Source organism: Triturus cristatus, chromosome 2_2, assembly GCF_964204655.1.
Source record: "Triturus cristatus chromosome 2_2, aTriCri1.1, whole genome shotgun sequence".
Classification (NCBI taxonomy): Eukaryota; Metazoa; Chordata; class Amphibia; order Caudata; family Salamandridae; genus Triturus; species Triturus cristatus.
Window position 1 is genome coordinate 681522714 of NC_140582.1, and position 15457 is coordinate 681538170.

Consider the following 15457-nt stretch of genomic DNA (forward strand, 5'->3'; position numbering starts at 1 on the left):
CACCGATCATGGCACACACCCCTCCCTCCATTGCGGCCATTAAGTCCAACACATTGAAGATGCATCACCATGAAGTGGATGGCTCTCAGTTCTTCCTTGATCTAATTAAGGCCAAGCTCAGTGTTGTTCATCATTTTGAGCATTTCCCACCTGATTATCAAAAATCAATTGACGTTCGCTTTTATTTGTAAGGTGAAGAGGGCTATAGATGCTCCCACTGATACTTTTTGCATCAGAGAATAGTCTGAATTCTTTCGGAATGTCCATGTACTGAGCCCAGCCAAAATAATAAGCAGTTCTTTTTTCATGAGCTTGATGCAAAAGAGAGGTCTTCTTCCATAGCGGGTGTTGGTACAAATGCAATGGTTCTTCTCCAGGAATGACCACGGACAGGGTACGTATGGTGATAAGGCAGTAGAGGTCATGCCATCCAGGGATGAGCTGAGTGTAAGCAAACTTTCAGCACTGCCAAAAGCTATCAATCAGCATGGAGGTGCCACACTGCATGCCCAGAATGTGCAGGATTGTGCCTCAGTTTTAATTCGTTCCCTGTGGAATTGTTCCTTTACCTCTGAAACACAGTATGAGCTTTCATACATTTAGGGGTTGCCCCATCCCTTCTAGCCTTGTATATCTATTCACCTCACTATCCCAGATTTCCTCACATGGGGTATCTATGCTGTTGTTCAACTCTCCCTTACAAGACTCATTGTCCTTTGTTTCATTAAACTGGATGGCTCTACACTGGAATTTCATATCTAAGGTCTAATTGTTATTAAAAAAGACTGCCCCAGGGGGGTATGGCCAAGCAGCCGACCATGATGGCCACGTGGCGTTGAAGCTCCGCCAGCCATCCCAGCTACACCGTTGTATCCCCCACATTTCCGGCGGCAGTCACCCTGAGCTTGGCACCGCCATGTCGCGGAAACCACGCTCAATGTGCCGATCTGACCTGCTCGTGGAGAGGTGCCTCCGTACTGGAGTTCCAGCATTCGAAGAGCTGAGGGGTGGAGCTGGTAGTGGCTGTGGCCTGATTCCTTGCCTCGCAGTGTGGCGGAGGAGTGAGAGCGAGTGGCAGCCGGGTCCTGACTTTCCGGGGACGCATTGTGGCGGTGAATGTGCCGGGCACGGGTGTGCCTCCACTCTCTCCCCCTCACATGCTGTTTAAGGCTCGGTAGAGGTGCGGCCGCGCTTGGCTGCCTCCGGGCCACATCGCATGCTCCAGCTGATAACCTGAGGCCCCCAGAGACAGGGCCCGCGGGAGAGTGCGGGAAGTGACACCCGATCGCTGTGAGGTGAGGAGGGGGGTGTAGCTGGGGGCGGCTGTTGCTCCCTGCGCCCGGTTGCCTCCCGACTTGTCCCCGCCTACAAACGGCCTTTCCTGAACATGGCCTGCAGCCGTTGGGCCTACCTACCAGCCACCACATATTACAGGAGGCCCTTTCTAGCAGTTGCCGCATCGTTTCGCTCCGAAGCACGAGCCAACATCCGTGCAGGAGTCGGGCATTCATTACTCCGCCAGTGCCCCTCACATCGCCCATATTTGGCCCTCTGCATAGCCTCATAGGGTGCCTCTGTGTCCCCAAACACCACGACCTGAGCCTTGCAGTTTTTCCACAGCGTAGCGACTCACCCCTGAGCGCCCGTTTAATGGGTCAGTTTGGCGGCACCCTCTGAACTAACTACCGCCGTCCTGCTGCACGACTCCAGTGGAGTCCCATCATCCCTCAGCGTCCAGACCTCGGCCTGGACTCTACAGTACATTGGATAATCTCAATTTATGCACCCACCTCCTGGGGCAACTGCAATTTCTCCTACCAATTTGCCCAGGGGAACACAATGCCTGTTCCGTACCTGTTCAAAGCCCCAAGCGCAGATTTCCCCATCTATCTCCAGCACCGGTCCCTGGCTTCTGCCTTCTCTTCCTGCAACCGTCATAGGGACCGCTCTTCCGCAGGCCTGCTCGCTCTGCTGTGTCGCGGCATGGGCCGCAAAGATCCCAAGCAGAAGACCCTCCCCTTCAAAAAACTTGTGGAGAAGGTTCCAGAGGACAGCACCAGCATGGCAGAGGGTGGACAGGGAGCAGACAAGATTGATGACTCATCTGCCCCGTCCACCTCACTACTTCAGCAGTTGAGAGCGGGCTTTAGAGCACTAGATGGGTGATTTGGTACTCTTGATAAGAATCTTGCGAGCCTAGGGGCCAAAATCCAAGTACACGTTAAATGCCTAGATGTGGCAGAGGCACGAATCTCAGACATTGAGGAAGGCACCGCGCAATCCCTCAAGAGGCTAGAATGGGTAGAAAGTATCCTGAAGGAGGTGGCAATCAAGAACGAGGACCTCAAATCGAGAAGCAGACTCAACAATATCCACATACTGGGGGTGCCTGAGACCACCGCCACGGGCCGCCTTGACCTCTTGTTGAGACTTTATTGGCCGACATGTTTGGGAAAGAGTCCTTTACCCCTGGATTTGTGGTGGAGGGCACAACCAATCATCGTGCGCATTTTGAACTTTCGGGATCGTGACACAGCGCCACGCCTCGCTAGAGAACCCGGGGACACCACGTGGCAGGGCTCCAAACTGGCTCTCTATCCGGACTTCACTATCATGGTGCAGGAGGCCCACTTCAAGTACAATGGAGTCAAGGCCACCCTCAGGAACTTAGGCTTGAAGCACGCAATGTTATATCCTGCCGTATCTTTGAGAATCCTACCGAGGTACAGACCTTTTGTCACGCTAACAAACAAAGCAGGTGACTGCTGGCGGGGGTGAGCCCTCCCTTTTACATAGTGTCTCCGATGCAAGCATGGATCTCTTCTCTGGTGCAGGAACTGGCTGACTCCGCCGAGTTGACTCCTTCCATTATAGCAGGATTCTATGGGGATAACACTACTTATCATTTGTAATGTTCTAAAAAAGCTGATCGACTGACGTGGCATTGCCACCCCTCTAGGTGTACACCTTGGGTTCCGCAGATGTACTGTTCCAGGGTTTTTTCATTCCACTGTAAAACCAATTGGTACTTCACGTATTGTTATCTGTTGTGGATATGCCTTGCTCTCTTTGTAGTAAGGGTGGGTGAGGGGTGGGGGGCGGGCAGTTGCCATAGTATGGTTATTGTTGATTATTCCTTAGTTTGTTCACTGTCATAATTTGCCTTTACCTGCTGGAGATTATATCGTTCATTCATGCCAAGACTTCCTGATGGCCCAGTTGGGTAACCCAGATGGCCCCTCCAGCTTGTCCTTGATGCCCTGGAACGTCCGGGGTCTCAACGATAATCGTAGGAGAAGGCATGTTGTCCATTATCTAATTCGGCATAATGTCAACATTGCTTTCCTACAGGAAACGCATTTACCCAAATCTGACTCTGCTCATTTTGCTTAAAGCTGGGGAGTGCACAGGTATTTCTCCAGCTACAGCAATTATGCTAGGGGCACTGCCATTCTCATTCACAAGAGGATCCCCTTTAATCTCCACTCTGTTGTAGTAGACAGTGAGGGTAGATACACTGTTGTCATTCGGTCCCTAATGGGCCACAGCATAGCTTTGGTAAGTGTATACGCCCCAAACATGGACTCCCCGGATTTTTCCATTCCCTACATGCCCAACTTTCGAAATTAGATCCTATCTTATTGTTGGTTGGAGGGGATCTTAACTTGCTCCTCAATCCCGAATTAGATGGTACCGCTAATTCTCCTGGCACTAAACCTCTCGCGCGCTGTGCGCTTCTGGACGTTTGAGAACAATTTTCACTTCTTGATATTTGGCGCCAGCTCAATCCCACCCACACCGAATAAACACATTATGCCGGTCAATATAACACCTGGACTAAAATCGATTACTGGCTCATTTCCCCGGGCGTTTCCAGCTGGTTCCATTCTCTCACAACACTCCCGAGAACATATTCTGATCACTCCCCTATTCAGCTTCACCTTCGAGTTCCCCGACCCGATGGGTTTGAGCAGCAATTGCGCTTCCCAAGCCGCGCCCTCAATGATGACCTTTTCCACACTGAAGTGCGCGAGGCCATTGAAGACTACTTCCCCATCAACACCGGATCGGTTGACATCTGGGCAGTTTTATGGGAGGTTTCAAGTCGTACATCAGAGGCATCTGCATTGCCAAACATGCGGGGGTACTTAAGGATCTCCGCAAGACACTTTCCCACTCAGAACGCGATCTCACAGAATTAGACAAGACATCACTGCACACTCCTACCCCAGATACGGCAGGGAAATGCATGGCCCTCCTCACTGAATACAGGGACTCCGCAGATCGTGAGATACTGTTTTTGGGTAAATATCAAACCGCTCGGCGCAGATGCTTCAGACCCCATACAGCAAAGCGTACGTCACCGGGCTGCGATCCTCCGCTAACCAGGTGTTCACTGACACCGCGGAGATTCACGACAAATTTCTTACTTATTTCACATCGCTATACACATCTAAAGTGGGGCGTGACCCCACGGCGCAGGAAGCTTATTTATCTGAGATCGCACTGGTCTATCTATCTATCTATCTATCTATCTATCTATCTATCTATCTATCTATCTATCTATCTATCTATCTATCTATCTATCTATCTATCTATCTATCTATCTATCTATCTATCTATCTATCTATCTATCTATCTATCTATCTATCTATCTATCTATCTATCTATCTATCTATCTATCTATCTATCTATCTATCTATCTATCTATCTATCTATCTATCTATCTATCTATCTATCTATCTATCATATTCAGGACTTTTTGGCGGAGCCAATCTCTGAGGCTGATGTATTTGGAGCCATTGACGCCCTTTGAGGCTCTTCTGCCCCCGGGCTGGATGGCTTCACAGGGGAGTTCTACAAGGCATACAAAGACTTGCTGGCACCGCAAATAATAGAGGTGTACATCGAGGCCCTCGAGACACAAATTCTACCCCCCACACTTCGAGAAGCCGTCGTCCTACTACTCCTCAAACCTGGCAAAAACCCGTCATTATGTGGGTTCTACAGACCTTTGTCCCTACTCAATTTGGATTGTAAAATTCTTGCTAAGATCATCGCCATGCTCTTGTCCCAATTGATAGAGTTTATCATTTCACTGGCCCAATCCGGCTTTGTGCCCCACCGTTCGACCTCATTGAATCTCAGGATGCTCTTCTCGGTCCTCCACAGAATTAACCCCGAGGTCATTGCTGCCGCAATCCTCTTAGATACCGAGAAGGCCTTTGATTCCCTGGAGTGGCTTTTCTGCGTGTTGGTTATGTGCCGCATGGGTATGCCAATGGGATTCATAGCCACCACGTCGCTTCTATACCGCAACCCCATGGCGAGACGTCACCTGAACGGCACCCTCTCCTGACCCATCCTTTTATCCCACGGCACGCGACAGGGCTGTCCTCTGTCGCCTTTATGATTTATCCTTGCCATGGGTCCTTTAATCCGCCATATCCAGGAAAAGCATCTGCATAGAGGCCTGCAATTCAACACCGGCCCCCTTCTTGTCTCACTCTACGCAGACGACCCCATCCTCTACGTTAGAGAGCCCCATGTTAACCTTGAGCCACTCATTAGAGAGATTCTCCAATTCGGGCAACATTCTGGCCTGGGCATCAACTGGCACAAGTCAGTTATTTTCCCCTTAACCCCCAATACGACTCCATGGGAACTTGAATTCCCCCTTGAGTGGTGCTCAGACTCCGTTAAGTATTTGGGCATTCACATCCACCTGGATACCGCACAGATCCCCCACCTCAATTACGGGCAGGCAGTCAATGCCCTCGACGCCCAAGTGGAAAGATGGCTACGGCTGCCATTGTCCATCGCCGGCAGAGTTGCAATCATCAAGATGGTGGTGCTCCCCAATTTTTTATATCTCTTCAATAATATCCCCATACCCCTCCCAAACCACTTTTTTTTTGATGTTGCATTCTCATCTTATACGACTGGTCTGGGGGGGCATACAGGCGTGTGTACGCCGCCAAGTTCTCACATTACCATACGAAAGGGGAGGGTACGGAGTGCCGGATCTACTATTATTCTGCCTTGTGGCTCAATGCAGCTACGCCTTTGCATGGTTCCACCCCGACACCAGGATCACATTTCTCCGCCTGGAGGCGGATGTCGTTCTTCCTGAACAGCTATCCACTGTATTGCCGAAGGGCATTCCCAGAGACCCTAATGATATACAGACGGTTTCCACTACCAGCTGGGCCTGGGATAAGCTAAAACCACTCACCGGCACCTCAACATTGTACTCCTCAGCTCTCCCCAGCCCAAACGGCCACTGGTTGACAATTACCGGTGAAAAACTGGTACAGCGCACTTTGGCCAAATTTGATATTACACGTCTGGGAGATTTGTATCCAGATGGGCATACCTTTTCTGTCACGGAGGATGTCCGTTTTCATGATGCCTCATTTATGGATAGTTTGGTCTTGGGGTGGATTCATTCAGCTTTACGCGCCGCACTGCCTGGGTTTCCCATCGAACCTGACTCATTCACTCCACTCTCGCTCATCATTGAGAAAAAAAAGAGGGGTTCACCTCATATCTAAACTCTATATAGCATGCTCGGGGATGATTCCGGTCGACGATAGCAGGATTCACAGGGACTGGGAGGTCAACTTGGGCGATCCCATCACGGACGATCAATGGGCCAAATGTTGTGCACTGATGAAGGAAATTTCGCTAAACAGCAGGCACAAACTCCTACATTTCAAATCCTTGCTTAGAATATACATCACCCTTGCCAGAAGCCATAGATTGGATCCATCTAGACCCCACACATGTCGTAGATGCGACGACCCACATGCTGATTTTGCACACCTTACCTGGACCTGCCCTAAACTACAGCAATATTGGGAGAAGGTACACAAAACACTAGGTGACATGACTGAGTTATCCCTCATCCCCACACCTGAAGTGGCACTCATGGGTTATGTGGTTAACGTCCCCATCCGAGTCAGGACATTTGTATCCATTTGCTTGCTGCTGGCCAAGAGAGAAATTGCTACACACTGGGGCCGTAGGACAGTTCCCACTTTGCAGAATTGGCTAACTAGCCTGGCTTACTGTAGCACCGGTAGCGAAGTATATTCCAGCACACTTCCTAGCGCCTCCTGCCCCAAAGATATTTGGGGACCATACAGGTCCTATGTGGAAACCATTCAACAAGCCCCTGACTCGCAACTGGAACGGGGCATAGTCCCAGCGGGGGTGGGGTGACCTGTTTTGTTGTTTCCAATTGTTCAGCATCCATTGCTCTGCTGCTCCCTGCGGGTACTGCATCTTCCTGACTATATGACCACACTTGTAACTGTTGGGTTTGGATGGACTCATTGACGAGCTGCTGTGTGATGGATGGTTCTGCTCAGAGATGGGACCAGGGTTTTGGGATTGTATTTTAAAACGTGACTGTTTCTTCCTTTATTATTGATATATGCCGGGACAACTACTGTATTGATACATCAGGCATCATCTCATCTTCAATTGTAATGTTAAAGACAGTGAACAACTGTGATTGCTTTGTTATGCTGCACTAAAATGGTAAATGAAATTTAAAAAATAAAAAGAAGACGGTCCCCAGATATGCTAAGTGCCACCCTAGGTTTGCAGATGGAAGCATAGGCGGATTTGTTTGTGCACTGGTTTGGTGGCTTTGCTACCTCTACAAATCTTTTCCCTGGAAAGTCTCGGGACAAACAGTATCCTCCTCTATGGTGCACCTCCTGCACATCCTATCTAGCTCAGCTTTAATGTCACTGGGCATGGTGGAAAGGTACAGTGTTGTCAGATTGGTCTCATACCAGGTAAGGTTAACTCTAAACTGTGGGATTCTACCTTATTGGGTTGTATTTTGCCCCAAATCCTACATAGGTAGAGAAGGTAGAGAAGGCATTTTCCTTCTTCAGGGGCCACCTCTTAGTGCAAGTAAACACTGTCTGCTTCTACTGCATGTGGTATCAGTAAACACACATAACATGACCTGACTGATGTCTTGGCACCCACAGCATTCCTGTGCTCATACCTGGTGTTGTGTGAAAGTGCGCTGTTTTGTGCATGTGGGATTTATTTACTTTTTTGTAAAGTTTTATATAGCGCGAACATGACCCACAAGGGTATCAGAGCGCTTTACAGTATACAGTATAAAAACATAAATGGATGAGGTGGTATACAAGCATTCAAATGTGTCAATTCGTACAAAAGAGATATATAATATACATGGTCAGTGATGTCACTGACCATGTCATGAGTGATGTAATAGGTGACGTCATCAGCAGTGCATTGCGGGGGCGCGAGTTATAGTTTGCTGAACTAACTTTAACAGGGGAATTTCTAGAGTTTTGTATGAGGGAAATGTCCAGCTAACTATAATGCCCCTGAAACCTATGGTTTTTTCAGTGAATTTCTAAGGTTTTTTAAATGCCAATTCCTAACTATAACGCACCTGAAACCATTGTTTTTTTCAGTGAATTTCAAAGGTTTTTTAAATGCCAATTCCTAACTATAACGTGCATGAAACCTATGGTTTTTTCAGTGAATTTCAAAGGTTTTTTAAATGCTAATTCATATCTATAACTTATCTCTAAAGATATAATGTGTAATGATTTTAATTGGATTTCTATATTTTTCCAATTCAGTGTGTCAATTTCATTAATTATGTTTTTTTTAAAATACTTTTTTAAACTTATTTTTTCAATTAATTCTTTTAAAAATTAAAAAATATTATTTGAATTTAATGGGTTTTTCAAACATATTTTTTTATATTTTTCAAAATATTTTTTTAACTATATGTTCAAAACTTTATTTTATATATTTTTTTCCATGGTTTTGGATCCGCGCACCCGACGCGAGAGGATCCGTGCACCAAACGCGATAGGATGCGCGGACCGTACGCGCATTTCGCAGTTTTTTTTTCTTTTTAAAATGGGGCCCCAGTGGGTCCTTCTGGTACCCCCTAAGCACCTCTAGAGGGTCAGAGTATTTCCACTCTGCTCCCTTTATATGTTTTACACACTTATTCCCCTTGCTTCTTCAGCCTCGCTTCTACCGAAAAATGGCCGCCAACAGTTCCTGGTTTCGAATGTAGACAGACACTCGACAGCCAATTAGACTTCAGTGCGCGATCGGGAGGGTGCACGCTTGGTTCGAGGGGGTTCGATTACGGTGCGTGTAGGGTCCGCGGATCCTCCCCGGCCTTCTGGGACCCCCTAAGCACCTCTAGAGGGTCAGAGTATTTCCACTCTGCTCCCTTTATATGTTTTACACACTTATTCCCCTTGCTTCTTCAGCCTCGCTTCTACCGAAAAATGGCCGCCAACAGTTCCTGGTTTCGAATGTAGACAGACACTCGACAGCCAATTAGACTTCAGTGCGCGATCGGGAGGGTGCACGCTTGGTTCGAGGGGGTTCGATTACGGTGCGGGTAGGGTCCGCGGATCCTCCCCGGCCATAGATATTTATGTACTTTTAACTCTAATTTTCTCAGGAACTACTGAACAGATTCACACCATTTATGTAAAAGGCACGAGTCTGAACTGAGGATTACCTCTTTGCCAAATTTGATGTCATTCCGTTCAGAGGTTCGGGCTGTAGCTGCGACAACAGATCCTATGGGAAATTGCATGGGGAAAACGCGTTTTGGGACCCCCCTTTTTTCTCGGCCTCCGCTTGACGAATCACCACGAAACTTTCTGGATAGGAGCAGAGCGGTGCTGGCCAAAAGTTTGGAAAATTTTGTGAGGATTCATCAACCGGTGCCAGACTTATTGGGAATAGAATGTTGCGGATTTCCAATGGAAAATAGGTCTTAACTATAACTATCTCCTGGCAACCGCCAGTAGATAATATATAATATATATATATATATATATATATATATATATATATATATATATATATATATATATATATATATATATATATATATTTCTGATCTCTTGCAGGGCGTCCAGTGTGTCCTATCTTATATCAGCTACTACTTGTTTATTAATCAGTATTAGAACATTGGAATGTTGGGAGGTCGATTGAAGACAATGGAGTGCTCCCGGCTTCTACGGGCCGGCAAAGGCCTGCAGAGCAACATTCCAATGTGCTTCAAAGGCCTCTCGGAGCTCGAGGGGATTTAAATCCCCTTGCGCTCCCTGAAGCCTTTGTTTAATTAGTTAGAACATTCTCCCCTCTAGCGGCAGAATGTTCTAATAGCCTTATAGCCCTTTGTAGAAAGGCTATACCGTTATTAAAGTCCTGTCCCTTGTTAAAGTCCCTCGCCTTCGACTCGGGCCTTTAACGTGGGAGCGGGCCTTTAATAGCCGTATAGCCCGCTACGCCAGGCTATAATATTATTATTGCTCAGTTATTGATTCATGCTTTTAGATCATAAGTTAGCTACATATATTTGAATCTTATGCATTGGTATCTGAGTTAACCTTTGTTTAGAGAGCACTGTGTAATAAACCCCAAGCCTTATTCTAGAAGAGAGAGAGTCTTTGCATTCTGTTAAATAAAACCCCTTTTCAAAAGGTGCTGTTTGTTCTGTGTTGAAGTCTTTGCTGCGCCAGAGGTGGTAAGAAATGCTCAAAAAATAATATTATTCAAAGGTGCAGTGGTATATTTGTCTCCCAGGTGGGAGTGCAGGGGTTGGGTGTGGCTTATTGGTGAGAAGCCACATTCATTACAGGGCCCCCACATGATACTTATGCATGCAGCCCCATATCACTTCATGAATTTGTGAGCAGTCAATGCTTAATTTAACATTAAAAAAATGTGGTTTTGTTTGAGTCTTTCCACTGAGTATTACATTTAAAAAGAAAAACACAGAGATATCAGTTGCGGTTTATTTATACCCACTGTGAGGAAATGCATACCTAAATGAGAAATGGGGAACTCATCCGCTATAGAAACTATAGAAACTATCATCTCACAGAGTCGTGAGCACCAGGCTTGGCAGAGGCCTCGAGGTTGACTGAGGGCCGGGTTACAGTGGAGGAGGCGGCTGGGATTTTTTCTCCTCTGGCACCGGTCTGTAAACCGGTTAGACCCAGTTGGTGTAGTAATAAGGCCCCTTATTGTGTGAGAATCTAGGGCAGCAGAGTCAAGCAGCGGGTGCTCCCGAACCGGAGAGGCCACTCTTTGAATGGGCAGAGCTTCAGATGAGGGCCCAGAGTAAAGCTGCCCGCAGTGCCAGGTGGGGCAGCCTCCTGACAGGGCCTCCCTCGGCCTGTGCCACTTTTGTGCTGCCACGGTAAGAGCCAAGAATCCTTCCCACTTCTGTCCTGAATACTAATATTAAACCCAGCCTTCAATGGAACATCCCCAGAGCAAAAAAATCAGCATTACCATGAGCTATACGCAGGGCTTTGAGTGGGCCAGGTCTGTCCGGCAGTTGTTTTCAAAGGTTTCTGATGTGCCGGATGTGATCCTGTATGCTTTTGACATTGCTCCAGCTGAAAAGGCAAATTTACATATTCTCCCTATGTCACAGACTCATCATCACACTAACTCATTCATACATTCATTCATTGGTGGAACCCATAACAACAACACTCATATGTCTCACTCAAATCTGCGCACAGGAGAAAAAGCGCTGGACATGTTGGGGTACCTTGTTACCTATCGGGAGTAATTCCTTTACATTATACAAATTATATACATCAGTACCTATAGAATCCTGACCTTAACATCAAGGCACTCCACCACTTGGTCGACGGACCAATTAGTTGGACTGGTTGATGGTGATTTTAGAACCAGCTAAAACACAATTAAAGTCTTGAAAACCTTTGATTAATTATCAGGACCTAATTAAAGAACCACAAACTCAATTCTTATTAATCCAAACTTTGTTTATCTAATTTAGTTCACTCGGCATTAGCATATAAGATCTACAGGTTATCATATAATTTTTTTTATTTCAAGAAGCCATCAATTTTTAGAGTATTCGCATAGGTTTCACATAGCGTTATTTTTACCAAGTCTCCAACGAGGATTATTCAAGTCTCTGCGACAATCTCCAGAATAACTGTTCAGTCCGCGGCAATAATCAAACCCCTTTAGATGAAATCGCTCTCTTCATCTCCAAAGAAACCCAAGTAAAGCATGGAAATCTCCGTCAGTTCAACGCAGACCCGACGTCAAAAATGATCATCCCAATGAACCCACCCCCTCTAATAGATCATTGTTTTGATACCTTTTTCCTTCTTACTCTAGGTCAATGTGCAACAATTTTAGGGGTAGAAAGTGTTCTGATTGGTTAATCCAAATCAATTTGTAATTTCTTTGAATGTTTCCAGGTTTGTTTGTTTCCCATGGGACCTGACATGGCCAATTCAAATTGTGGATCTTTTTGGTACTTTCACAGGCAAAAGTTCCGAAGTAACAACAAGCAAGCTTCCTCGTACAGGTCCGTCATTGTTCCCTCATAGTTCACACCATCCACCGTTTGGCAGTCCTCCATGTCCTTATTCTTGACAAGGAACACTCTGGTTAATTTTTTAAGGTCACTCGGAGATCTCCAGAACCATCCGATTCTGCACAGTAGGCATTGCGCTTACATGACGGCAGCATACTGGGAACTCCATGTTAAGTACTGCGGCCTAGGCCCGAATTCCAATTTAAGCAAAAACAAACATAACAGTAATTAGAATATAGAAATTAAGATTCTAATGTTTAAACCCACACTAATCCCAATGTATATTAGTATTTCCTAGCTTATAGCATCATTTAAAGCAATAATACTCACCATTCTGCATCAATGGAAGCACAAACCATCACACAAGCAACATAAATCATGCAATTCTCTATTTTATCAGGTTCTAAAGTTAATTTGCGTATCACCAATAATAAGTTTAATTGTTTTGCCATGCAATTAGCAATTTAGTCCCACGTGTATCTTGTGTTTTTCAAGGTGCAAAGGTTGATTAATCATTCCACTCCACACTAGTTAGTACGAGTTAATACTTAATGTGGTTACGTAATTTTTCATGCAAAATAGAGGAGGTATACAAAATCTTGTTTTACCTGCTCCATCAATCCCCCCTTTGGTGATTTTTAACATCACCACTAATCACTAAATATTAGGCCTGGGCGGTAAATTCCGTTCCGCTCGCGGAATTTGCGGAATTTGGGTAATTTCGCGTTCCGCGGAGAACGCGAAATTGCCCAAAATTCTGCTTTCCGCAACTTCGCGAAATTTTTTGCTTGTTTGCGTTCTCAAAATGCGTGTTCGCGAGATATTTCTACCCGAGCACGCAAACAGCGATTGTGAACAGGAAAAAAGCATCGCGAACAAGCAATTCTGCGTGTTCGCGGAATTTCTGCGTGTTCGCGGAGATTTTTTACCGTTTCGCGGAGATTTGCGTAACGCGGTTACGCAAATTCCGCCCACCCCTACTAAATATAAAACTGTTCTACAGAATTGGTTACTCAGTTCCCTTGCATTGGTTAGATTACATCCTAGTATTTCCCATCTCATCTTCTCTTGTTTTCTTGTACAGGGTTTCTTTCACTTCTTCTAGTTCTATATCTTCTATTTCTCTTTCTCTTATTTCCTTCTCTTTTCTTGTCTTAACTTCTCTTTTTATTTTGTTTTGCAATTTTTGTCTTTTTAAACACATACATCCTGGTCTAAATATCAAGACTAATACTATCACACAAGTCATTGGGATCAATATTTTACCCACAAAAGAGCTACCTAATTTTGTTAGCCAATTCTTAATGGTAGAAAAACTTTTACCAATTTTCTCCCAAACACTTTCAGCCTCCAGTGGAACAATTTATTCATGCAAATCAGTTATATTCTTAATGTATTTCTTTAAGTTTTGACTTTCGTCTGGAATGTAAATACAGAAATGTTGTACCTTCAGCATTCCACAGACTCCTCCCTCTTTGGCCAATATAATATCAAGGGCAAGTCAATTTTGCATGATCATTGCTCTCATGGCAACCATTTCGGTATTCACCATTGAGAACCCTCCAGCTGTGCTTGCCGATAAGCGATCTACAACTGTGGACAATTTCCTCATTTTGTGGGCACACAGAGATATTCCAACTGCTGGTATTAGTGCTCCAAAAATATCCTCTATAATGTCCGACCAACTCTACCTCCTTCTACCTGTTAGTTGTCTATCTATTTCGTGCAAACCGTCCTCTCTTTCTTCCATATGAAATATTTTCGGGAAGACCAGGCCTAGGTAACATGTCCCATACCAGTGGTCCGGTAACCTATAGTAAGCCCTGTTTCCACAGATGTAATATATTCCAGGAAATACCGGATCATTTCCACCTTTAAATCCCCATCCTCCTATGATTTTATACAAGTCATGGCATTCACTTGCACCTACAAAGTAAGTTTCACAAACAGTGTTGTCTCTTTTGATGTACAATTATCCCCTCTGGGGCCAATATAAAGCCATCGCGGGATTTGTTTCTCCCTTTAAATGGTTTTCCTTTTCAGCATCCCAAAATCTTGTTTCGATCTTTTCCCCAGACACTTTCCTTTGCATCTTAATTCTCCTCTCCTCTACCATGTTCAGGAATGTTTTTTCTTCTTTTCTCAGACTACAAGTAAGATTATTCTTCAATACTTCTTCTAAAGTTAATTCCCTTGATTCTAAGAAAAATTCACCTAAGATTCTATCAGGAATCACCTTGTTTAGTTCGGGGACTACAGGTATCTGTGAGAAAACATTATCTACATCAGTATAATAGTATTCTAATTTCCCTGTTTTATAGAACACACTTGCTCACACACTACAAGTTATCCCATATGTCAAAGGAAGGTGATGAAAGGTGACACCTTCTGACACAGATAACAGTCTCTAACTTCCATAATCTTAACATATTCGTACAGTAACTTTAAAAAAACATTACTGATAAAATCATTTATAGATTTATCATTGTGAAAATCTGTTCTATCTACCAGTTTAGTAACATGAGAATCATCTATCTTTCCTCTATTAGTCTTGTTCTCGGTGTGGCCTTCTACATCTTCAAACGTTACTCTAAATGAAACCGTTATTGCTAATATGATTCAGACAAGCATTAGTAATCCTGTACAACAAAAACACAATTTACACCATCTTTGTAGAAACCCACATGTAGGTTTTCTACTTTCTGCGTTTGTCATTTCGGAACTGATCAGTGTCTTTTGACTTAGCCTCTTTTCCTTCACAATCTATTTTTGTCTAAACCTAAGGCTTTGATTACCTATTCGGTTCTTTCAGTCACGTTTCTTGTCCAGAGTCTTAATTAATGGAATCTTCTTTTATCCTCTCAATCCGTGCATGGATCGTCTTTGTCTCTGTTTTCACAATCTTGGTTCAGAACTTCCTGATCATCCGTTTCTTCTCTCATATCAGATAAGATAACCCTCAGGATTTCCGAATCTTCTTCTTCTTCAACCACTTCCTGCACAGTCACTCCTAGACTTGGCTATCTGCTTCCTCTTGTATATCAGGAAGTG